The sequence below is a fragment of the Panicum virgatum genome, chromosome 4N (genome assembly GCF_016808335.1).
Source record: "Panicum virgatum strain AP13 chromosome 4N, P.virgatum_v5, whole genome shotgun sequence".
NCBI lineage: Eukaryota > Viridiplantae > Streptophyta > Magnoliopsida > Poales > Poaceae > Panicum > Panicum virgatum.
In genome coordinates, this window is record NC_053148.1 from 3,736,174 (window position 1) to 3,747,701 (window position 11,528).

The window sequence follows — 11,528 nt, forward strand, 5'->3', positions numbered from 1 at the left end:
CTCAACATCAATGGCCAGCAGGAGAAGTTCGCCTTCAAACCGAAGGTCGAACAATACAACCAAGTCAAAGAGGTCTGAAGGAAGAAGAAACCCGAGAAAGAGACGAAGAAACCATCGCTTTCAAATATTGAAGCCCTCATCGCATTCATGGAGAATCTGCGGATTCAGGAGGAGCTACGACTTCAAGAGGAAGCAAAACAAATCAAGCTTCACAATCAGAAGAATGCCAAACATCAAATCCAGCATAAGAAATTTCTGGCATCACAGGAAGTGAAGGTCGAAACACAACCCGTACCCAAGAAGGTGTGGCGGAAGAAGGTGTCATCGCCCAAGACTCCATCCGGCGACGACAATCGAACTGCAGAAATGGAGAGTCCGGCTCCGGACTCAAAACCCGAGCCCTCGCCATGAGGTACGTGGCACATATCCATCACTTGCATTGCATATAGGATAGTTTAAATTTTTCCTTGCATAATTTTCTTTCCAACTTGCATAATCATGTTTGAATTTAAACCAACCCACGTTTAAATTTTGAAAGTTTTGCATCAAAGAACTTCACAAAAAAAAATTCGAAAATTTTTGGCCGAGCTCTAGGCCGGCCAGCCCCACCTAGGCCGGCCGACCCCACCTTTCTTTTTTCTGGCAGAGAGCAAGAAGGGATGGGCACCAGGAGTGATCACGAAGCAAGGGACAAAGGGGCAGGCACTCATCGTGCCAGGGGCAGGCCGTGCGGCCCCAGGGAGGCTGGCCGGCTCCTCTCCTCCGCCCAAGTCCCATCACCACCGACGGTGGCAGCAATAATTGCGAGCCTAAGCACTAGAGCTTCGACGTGGAGCAACATGCACCGCTCTGGGGGCTGACCGGCCTGCCCCAGGCCGGCCGGCCTAGCCTCTGTGCGCGGATATAAAAGCCAGCCAGGGCAACGATCTTCGGTGCACCAGAAGCTCAGGTATTCATGTCCCAGCCCGAGCTCTTAAATCCCTTGTCTCTTCCTTGAGTTTCTTGCCTAATTAAGCTCTTTTGAGTTGATTAGAAGAAGAACTCAAGTGTTAGCTCGCCTAAAAACAAAATTTGAGTAGTAATTAGTGAAGTTCATAAACCAGAAAACATAAAAATATTTCCCTTCTAAATAAATAGCACGCTGAATGTTGAACGTTTGTGGTGGTTTAACACCCCGCAAGAACGACTAACGCTAACCCCCCTCTTAACTTCTTGTTTTCTTCGGGTATTGCTCGTGCTAACCTTTTGCAGGCATCATGATAACTCGAGCAAAAGAGAAGGTCAAGAAGGCATTCTTGAGAAGGTCGAGAAGCTCGCGGAGTTCCTCTTCTTCTCGGGATAACATGTCGGTCAACTCCGGTCACCGCTCTCATGCATCCCGGGAAGAAGAAGAAATTCCCGTAGTCCCAAGAAGCCGCTTCCGCATCAGGATCTTGATGATGGTCGAGCAGATCGTCTACAAGAATGACTACGAGTGGCAAGCACTCGAGCTGCTGAAGAGGCAAACTTATGCCCAGAGGTTCGAAACCCGCTTCCTCATCACGACGGGGCTTTTGCAAGACATGAACCAAGCCTTCACCGCCGTTGGATGGGAGAACTTCACCGACATCGTCGAGCCAGGTTCACATTTCTTGACCATGGAGTTTCTTATGTCTCTTACCGTTGAAGAAACCAGTACTGAAACTAAAGTTTACTTTCGGTTCTTTAACGAGCAATTTGAAATGACTCTCCAACAATTTAGTGTTGCTTTGGGTTTTAATAAAAGATGCATCTTAGACCCCAACACACTTGTTGTGCATTATCAATATGACCGTAGCTCTTGGTGGAGTGAAATTTCTAATGAACCTGTGAGTAGTAAGAACAGCATAGTTTCAATTCATAATCCTACTCTGAGGTTTCTTGTCAAGTGGCTCACCATGGTTGTGCATTCCCGCATAGACCTTCGCCTCTGTAGCTTGCCTGAGTTGCAGTGTCTGTATGCTATGGTGAATAAGATTCGCTTCTCGCCCGTCCGGAGCATGCTTGCTCATTGGCAGAAGATGATCACGGCCAAAGGCCCCATCGACATAACCCCACTGGTCACCCGTGTGGCGAGGTATGTCAAAGTGATGGAGGGCGCCGAAGTCACCTTCTTGCCTGAGACGGAGGCGTACAGATACGAGGTCGGTCTTGAGCATTTTGTGGAAGGGCACATGATGTGGGAAGGGCCAGGAAATTCTATCTTTATGTGTTACCTCGGGTACGATAGGGAGATCGAGCTTCCATGCCCGAGACTCTCTCTCTACTCGGTGAAGAGTCTAACATTGCAGATGGAGAAAAGAGAACCCGCACGACGGAGTGTTGCAGGTCCACAAACGAGAAACAGGACTCGGCGCGGACAAGCCGAAGCAGGTCCTTCATGACACGCCTCGGCACAGCTAGGGCCGTCCAAGGAGAACATGAGCTTCGAGGAGGCGTACGGTCATTACAACTATGACCCGTACCAGGCCGGCAGCAACGGATTCGCCGGTGGACAAGGACCGTACTACCCCGCAGGTATGCATCCATCCTATGGTCCACAGGTGGGTGCCTCGTCCTCAGCACGCTTCAACTATGAGGACCCGATCCTTCAGAGCATCGCGGACCTTTCGAACCGCATCAGCACACTTGGTACGCAGTAGCAGGAGATACAAGACACGATGACACACAACACCCAGCTCATTCAGGAGAGCTGGGGGTTGACCTCCGCTTTGCAGTACGATGTCTCGAACATCTTCATCCACCTTGGGCTGGACTATCAGCAGTCCCAGCCGTACCAGCAGCACCAGCCATACCAGGGGGAGAACAACAACAACGATGAGGAGGACAAGGATGACGATGATGAGGACCCCGACGAGGGGGAGCAGGACTCCGATGAGGAGGACTGAGCTTGATCGAAGCTTGGGGGGAGTCACACAGCCAGGTAAGTCATCGCACCCATTCTTTCTGTTCAGTAGCCATGCTTTAAAAAAACAAAAATAACAATAGCAGTAATAAATAATCTCTTTACGAAAATCCCAAAACTATTTACATGCTTTGAATAAAATATATGAGTGGAAATCCGTGTAAGCTCTCACTTTGGAAATGATGAATAGTTGCTCTATTTAAACTCTGCATGTGCCTTGTTTACAGCTTTTTACTCTCCTAATACCTGAACTAGTTGGCACATAGTAGTTCCACTGAAAATTTGGTTGAGTGGAGGCATGAGTTTAATTTCTAAAAGTCTAAGTTGTTGCGGAATTCGAGATAGCCCAAACCAGAATTTAAACTGCTGCTCTAGTAGGGAACCCCTCAGAAATCTTTTAAAACTGAAATTTTGGTGAAGGTTTCCCATGGTAAATATAACCCATCCAGAGCCTTATATTGCATAAACCGTTTTGAGCTATCTGAAGTTACTTTGAGGTTTGTCGAATGGTGCATCCACTTCGGGAATGGTACTTGCCATCTACAGGTCTTTATCCCACAAGAAATCCACCATTTCCTAGCCCAAACATAGCTGGCCTGTCAGTCACTCACTCCGGGTATTGACATCCACTCTTGCCAGCTATGTCTCCCCGCAATCACCATCTCATATACCACAAGTTCATTCCACAAAAGCTTTTCAAAACTCCAAAGAAATTCAAGATATTCAAGCAAAGGAGAATGGATTTATCTTCCTTAAAAAAAAGAGAGGAAGGAAGAAAGAAAAATAAGCCCACTCTACATTTCAAGTTGCAAATTATGGAGTTCAAATAAATTCAAATGGGAAGCCATCCACTCGATCCACTCCATACCCTCCAAAAACCCCATATTCCATGAGACCTGGATTTGGTAGAGTACTGACCCCGGCTTGGATCACCCTTCGGCTAAGCAATACAGGTAACCAAGGTATGCATACATTTTCCTACCCATAAACTACACATACCAGCTTTAGAGATAGGAAGAAGATGGTCAGATTTCTCGACCATAGGTGAGGATCATACACCTTAAGAGACTCGAGAGTACCATTGGCAAACCTGAACCTCTTTTGAAAAATTCTTGCAAAAATCCAAGTTGGGAACCTGAACAGGTAGCAGGGAACATTCCGGTGAAGGTTGTTCAGTCCAACAACTGCTCAAGACCGAGGGATGAAAAACAAATACGCCCCATCTTCCAAAACCATAGGTATGTGCCAACTTTTCATAAGTACATACGGGAAGAGTAATATGCTGTACACAAGATACCTACAAGGGGGTAAACATTGATGCAACTCCTGATCCACCGAGCCTCAGTTTAAGCTTTGCTCGAGGACGAGCAAAAGTTTAAGCTTGGGAGGGTGTTGACGGCCATAATTTTACATTCTAAGCCGTCAACTTCTCGGAAATAATACGAGCTTTACACTTTGTTCCATTCATATTCTGTTTATTTCTAATGAGTTCCACGAGTTTTGGATGAGTTTTGATTCCAGGAACAGGTACACCAAAATTGAGCTGAATTGGGCAAAATCCCAGGCCACGCGGCCTCTCCTAGGCCGGCCGGCCTGGCACCTCTAGAGACACGGTCCCGACTTCGAACCAGTGCCAATGTGACACATTCAAGGGGCTCTAAGTCAAGGATTAGGCCTTGGTTCAACTGGAAACACCGAAAGGCCTCAACATCCATCCAAAAGTCCACAAGGTAGCCCAAGGTCACAAGTGTTTCAAGAACCCACTTCCCTGGAGACTACACAAGACCAGAGCAGAGCCTCGGCCGAGTCAAATGCCGAGATGGGCCAGAGGAAGGCCGGCCGGCCTAGCAACTGCAACACCGACGCAAAACCAACTGCCAACTGCCTCCAGGAAGTGATCGGAGCCGTTGTCCAAAAGGCGGTGGCCACGTGGCAGCACCACCAGGCCAACCGGCCTAGGGGAGGCCGGCTGGCCCCACTTTGCAGCGTCTCAAGCCCCTGCTTCGCATGGAAGACAAGCACACCGACCTTACCTGCTTGCAACTGACGCTACGGGGGATAACTACTAGTACCGACCTTGGAAGGGCTATAAAAGGAGGCACCATCCATCACTCAAGACACACACCATTGGAGCTCTTCTCTTCCACTTGTACTTTCTAGAGTAGGTTAGTAGCTTGGGAGTTAGAGTCGAGTCGAGCTTGCTCGGGACTCCGGAGTCGTCGGAAGTCTGGTATAGCTCTTGTATCTTTCTTTTGACTTTATTAATATAAGTTATCTTCTTTACATTTCAGAGTTCAGCTTTACTTTCCGTAGTCTTTCATTTACTCAAGTCTGTGGTTCAGCTTGAGCACGAAAGTTGTCCTTTAGCTTAGGCTAAGTTATCTCTCTTAGTAATTGGGAACTTATCTTACGGGTTTTCTTGCCCGGACTAGAGTATCTCAAGTTAGTGCTCTAGGTTGAGGGGGATTTCTCTCGAAGGCCTCGAGAGAAATCCTAACACCGAGTGCAGACGTGGTGTCTAACCTTAGTGTTAGCTAGAAAGTGTGTTCCACCCCACGGAACCATTGTGGTAGTCGGTAGGTGGTGGCAGCCCTATCCGTCCTTTGTAGTCTACCACGTTCAGGTGTTTTCATAGCAGTAGTGCAGGTTGCCGTTGGACTCCCCTCTCATCTCTTTCTGAAGTCCTTCCTCTTCCAGCCACCGAAGTAAGCTCTGCTTTCCCGAGAACTAGTTAGGTGCTTAGTCTGATCTAGAGAGGCTAGCTCGATAGTTCAGAAGTATATTAGGTGTCTTATCTCGCTCGTTGTCCTCCCAGCTCTACCTGTCTAAGGTTTAGAATCTCCATGTGTCACTCAGTCATTGCCTGGCCATTTATCTCACTACCTATCTGGCTTACCACCGTCTAGTCAGTCGGTCGATCAAGCTAGTACGATTGTCAATCGATTTACGATACTCTTTACCATAGTGCTTCCCTGAGGAAAAATACAATACCCTGTAATACTCTAAGGTGAAGTGCTACAGCGGTGATTCTGTGCGCTTGCAGAATATCTATTCTAATTGGGCATAAGAAACGCCAACACACCTCTCCTGCTCTTCTACCTCCTCCTCCTCCAGCGACAGGCCCTGGCTAGGAGCGGCGTGGGCATGCCGCCGGCCGCCTAGTGCCTGGTTTCTGGGTGGGCAGCGCTTACTACAGGCCGCAAGCATGCAGGCCATCGGCCGCCTTGCCCCTGGCTGCGAGGAGCGCAGCGCGTGCAGGCCATCGGCCGCTTTGCCTCTGGCCACAGGCACTCTGAAGCTATTGATTTTTTTATTTGTAACCTCTGTTGAATTGATTTGTGTTAGATTTCTCATGCATCTTGTTTCAATTTGGTGCATAGATGTCTGGCTCTGTTGATTTTGTGTGTCATTCAGTTAGTCATCTTATTTCAATGTATTTTGCATTCTCTCACGTATGCAACAAAAATAGCTACAAGGATCAAGTGTGCACTAGATCACCATGATTTCTGTGTCAAAAGACGAATTAAACACCTTGCAGACACCTAAACAGACAATCTATTGTACAACCTGTCTGTTCAAGCCAACTGTTTATGCCAAAGAGACACAGTTGTCTACACTATTGTACTTGCCCTTAGGGGTCGGCCTGTGTGCGGTTTGACTGCCAGAGTAGAAAGTTAGGTTTTGAGTTCCCTAGCAAGTTCTCCAAATGGAATTTCCAGGTTGTAAGTTCTTATACCCCGCCCAACCACCACTACACATTTAGGCCTTGTTGGTTAATCCCCTCCACAAAGGGATTGAGGGGGATTTTGACTTATTGGGGATTTAATCCCTCCCAACCCCCTCTAATCCTCTTCCATTCCTTTGCAACCGAACAAGACCTTAGAGTATATTTGGTGTAACACCCTGGTGTTAATTTCATGCCTAATTAGCTAATCACTGGCCTAAACCTGTAATCAGCAGGAGTAAACCTGCATGTTATGCATTTACCCTTAGCTAGTTTCGATCACACTTTTCTCCATAATCCAAGACCCAAATCAAGTTTTTCCCAATACCAAAGTTGTAGATCCTTTCTCCCTCTACAACTTCTATTTTGGCCAAATTTCAAGTTGCTATGCGGAAAATTTAGTTTTGGGCATTCAAAAACAAAATCTATTTTTGCCCCACTAGTTTCGCCCTGTTCGCCGTACGCGCGCCCATACCGGTGACTGTGCCGCCGGCGAGGCCACGCGTCGGTCATCCCGCCGCTCTCGACTCCCCCCGGGGCTTGCCCTTATCCTCACACCGCGCCCCCTGCTCCTCTTCCCCCTTCTTCCTTCCCCAGCTCGAGCCGAGCAGGGGCAGAGCCACCCCGCCGGCGCGCTCTGGCCATCCCCGCCGGTTCCGCTTCGATTTAGCGCGCCCAAAGCCTCCTCGCCTCGCCCTGCACCCACGCCGCCCCTCCTTGAGCTCGGTTGAGCCCAACCCCGGCCGAAATCGGCCATTCCCGGGCCGCCGGAGCTGCTGCTCCTCTCGAAGCTCTGCCCTCGATGTCGACGACCCTCCTTAGGCCTTCCCCGAGCCAAACCGACCCTGAAGCGACCTTCCCCATGGCGCCGTGAAGCTCACTGACCTTCTCCCCACTGCCGACAGCTACCAGAGCGCCACCGTCGCCATTCCACATCGCCGTCGGCCATTGTTTCTCGCCCCCAACCCCGTCCAAGCCCACCAATGGGTAGAGCTCGACCTCCTCTATCTCCTCCCCTACTTTCCCCTTGCCGCAGGCGATCGAAGCCGCCGGAATCCAGCCGGCCAGCGCCACGCACCAGCCATTGCCTGGCGTCCCCTGTTTTGCCCCCCCCCCCAAAACCAGTCCTGCCGGTTTTGGAAACTGGTGCCACTAGTTTTCAATGGAGTTCCAGTTCCAGTTGTGTGTTTATTCGTCTAATCTTGTAAAATTCATAGAAAATAGTAGAAAAATGCTAAAAATGCAAAACTTGTCTTGTTAGCTTCATATTTTTATGCTCTATATGATAGAACCATGATATGTGTTGTTTGATAACTTTTTCTGTGCAGTTTTAATTATGCAAGATAAATGCTCTTGTAGCTTGTTAAATGCATAAATGAAGTTAGGAGCATGCTAAAAATATAAAACTAGTTGGCTTAGCTTTGTTGTCTCCTATAGTACTTAGGAAAAATATTAAATCTACTATTTAGTTAATGTCTCTGTGATGTATTGTTATAATCCTAATTAATGCTTGTTTAAGCTTGTTTATTTTATATCTACAGTTCTGGTAGTCCAAAAAATTCTAAAATTCATGCAGTAGCCTAATCTTTGCATGTCTAATCCACTGTAAAAATTTTATGCCCTAATGCTTTGCACATTTGTGTAGATCTGGTTGTGTTCAGTTTATCTTGCTAGTGTTAAAATAAATGCCTTATGTCATCAATAAATGTTGGAAAAATTCGGTTGCATGCTTTATTTGTATCATGTCAATTTGGTAATTGTTTTGTTGCTAGATCATGGCTGCATGTTTAGTTTTATTTTGTTTAGTTCCTAGTTACAGTTTTCCTTGTTATGTTTTTTTTGAAGGAAAACTGTGGGGGAGTTCCCCACAGTGCTTCATTTTTAAATTTTAATTAAAGGGACTATACAGAGAGCGAACATACTTACAGAGAAACATCCGGGGGGGGGGAAGGTAAATAAAAAGATCAAAAACTTTAAACTAGTGTATCTAGCCATTGTACAATTTGTGGGTGCAGAGATTGCTTCACTCTTAAGAGTTGAAGGTGAACTTGCTTCTTGAAGTTGAACAACCATCGAGCTCTACTGATCGTCTGCTGATTAAAGATGTAATCATTTCTGATCTTCCAAAGCTCCCAAGCAGCTACCAAAAATATCTCCATAAAGAAAGGGCCATTAAAAGCTGCCCTGACAGAATGGAGCTTAGCATGTATATCATGATCATCTGTCCATTGTACCTGAAGAGGGAGCCAGCAACTTGCTGCAAAAGGGCAATCAAAAAAGAGATGCTTAATGTCCTCTTCAAGATCGAGGTTACACATCACACAAGAGTAGCTAGCATCAATATGGAAATGCCTTCTTCTTAGCATATTTCTGGTATTCAGTCTATCCACAAGCAAGAGCCACCCAAAGAACTTAATGCGAGGGGTACATTTTGATTTCCAAAGCCAGGTGAAGGAATGTGGTACTTGCAAATTTCTGAAGGCTAGAGTACTGGGAAGAGTAAATATGGGAACCCCACATGAAAATCCATCTATCAGAAGCTTCAAAGTTGTAAGGGACTGAAACTAGATCAGTCTGCAGTGTGTGCAATTGATTATAGGCTTGTTCTGAGAGTGGGAGAAAAAAGCGACTATCGAGATCTTCTGTCTCCATGACTTCTTTGACAGATATTCTTTGGTTCTTCACAAAAAAGAACAGACTTGGATACTTCAAAGAAAGAACTTCAGTGTTCCAAAGGTCTTCCCAAAAGAGGACAGTCGAGCCATCACCAAGCTGACATCTTGCAATTCCTCTATATAAAACCGACAGCCTCAAGATGTCTTTCCACTAGAAAGAGCCAATTTCTTTGGAAGCATGTGGCACTTTTCCATTGGCATAGTATTTGAACCAGATCAGCTGAACCTAGGGGATGCTTTCCTTGTTATAGAATTTATGCAGTTGCTTTAAAAGCAGTCCATCATTTTGTATTCTGAGATTAAGCACACCTAAACCTCCTTTTGCCTTTGGTAGTGTTACCATGGGCCAAGCTGCCAAGTGACCACCTCTCTTGTTTCTATCATTGCCTCTCCAAACACATTGCTTTCTGATTCTGTCGATGTTATCAATGACTCCAGCAGGTAATTTAATGGAACACATGGTATAAGTTGCTATTGGTGTGATGACTGAATTTACCATTTCCAATCTTCCAGAGTAGGACAGCATAGAAGAGCAAGCACTCAGTCTTCTTTCCATTCTAGTCATGAGTGGAGTTAAATCATCCATCCTTGGTTTAGTAGTTCCCATTGGCAGGCCTAAATAAGTGAAAGGCATTGCCCCTACAGCACAACCAAAAGCAGAAGCTAGAACAGCAAGTCTATCTGGGTGCACATTTATGGGTACCATACTGGATTTGTCATAATTAACCACCAACCCTGTTGAATTTGCAAAATGCTACAGGATCCCCTTAAGATGCAATAACTGATTGACATCAGCTTCCTGGATCAAAATAGTATCATCAGCATACTGGATAATGGGAAAATCATTGGTTGGCTGTGGGATGGGGAGTGTGAGGAACCCATGATGAAAAGCATCATTGACCACATACTGTAACAATTCAGCAGCTAGGACAAAGAGCAAAGGTGAAAGATGTTGTTGCTAAGTAAATCATTGCTGCATGTATCTTTTCAGCAATTGCTTGGTTCCAGTTTAACATCCATGTTCTTGCATTAGGATCAGAATATGGTTCACTTGGAAATAACTTGGTTCTATTTGCTTGTTAATTAAATAAAATCTCTAGTTAATCCTTCTTGCTTTATAATGTTACTTGGCTTTTCTAAATAACTTTAGTTGTGCTTTTTGAAAATGAAACATTTTATTTATATAACCTACTAGTTGTGTGATGCTAAAATTTACTAGCCTTTGGTAGCTAAAAACCCTGCAATAGATTGGCTGAAATTAAATTGTGTACCATGCTTGATGTGCTTGCTATCTCTATGCTAGACTTGTGTGAGGTTAATTAACCTCAGTTCATATGGATGCTCATGCCCATGCAATAGTGCCCTTGTGTTTGTCTTGTTTGCCCCTTTTTGATACATCGTCCATGCATTCATACACCAGCATCGTTGCATTTCATTTAGGTACACTAGATGTACAATGCACGGACGTGAAGCACGTGATGATGGAACCGAACCACAAGACGGCATTGGTGGACGTATCCTAAAGAGAGAAGGACCAGCTGGAGCAATCGAAGACCCGGCCTAAGGTCGGAAGGGCCAAAGGTCTTGTTTGTACTAACATTGACTTAGTGATAATCCCAGGCAAGCCCCGGAGCATAATCCTTAATTTCATTATTCAATGTTATTATTTAAGTATTGTGCATTTACATTTCTAGGAGTTGATTGGAACCTTAGATGCATGATCCCTAGGTTACCTCAGTGTCTCTACTAGTGTGTGCAGGTCGATAGTACTGTCATGCTTAAGTAGGATCCGGTAGAAGTCGGGTGATTTCCTGTCACTTGCGAGGTATAGAACCTTGTTCTTATGGAAAAGTTAATGGAGAATGAATCAATGAGGAAAGAAAAATGGAGACCAGGCGGACATGAATTTGGTTATGGATATGGAATGGATGGAAAGTAGGACTCCGTCTGTGTCGGTTAAGGACTGCACCGTTTTTGGCAGTGTTGATCGAGGATTAAATAGTACTAACCACATGCCGAAAGTACGAGATAGTCGAAACCGATAAGCTGTAGATCTGATTTACAATGATACTTTGAATTGTGACCTGTTACTCTGGGCGTGGGATGATGGCGGGTGTTGGATTGTATGTCGCCTTCGGGTTCTCTGGGAGTTCGCCATGAGGGTCCCTTCACCCGGGTTTTGGCAGGCGTGGTAATGATGATAACA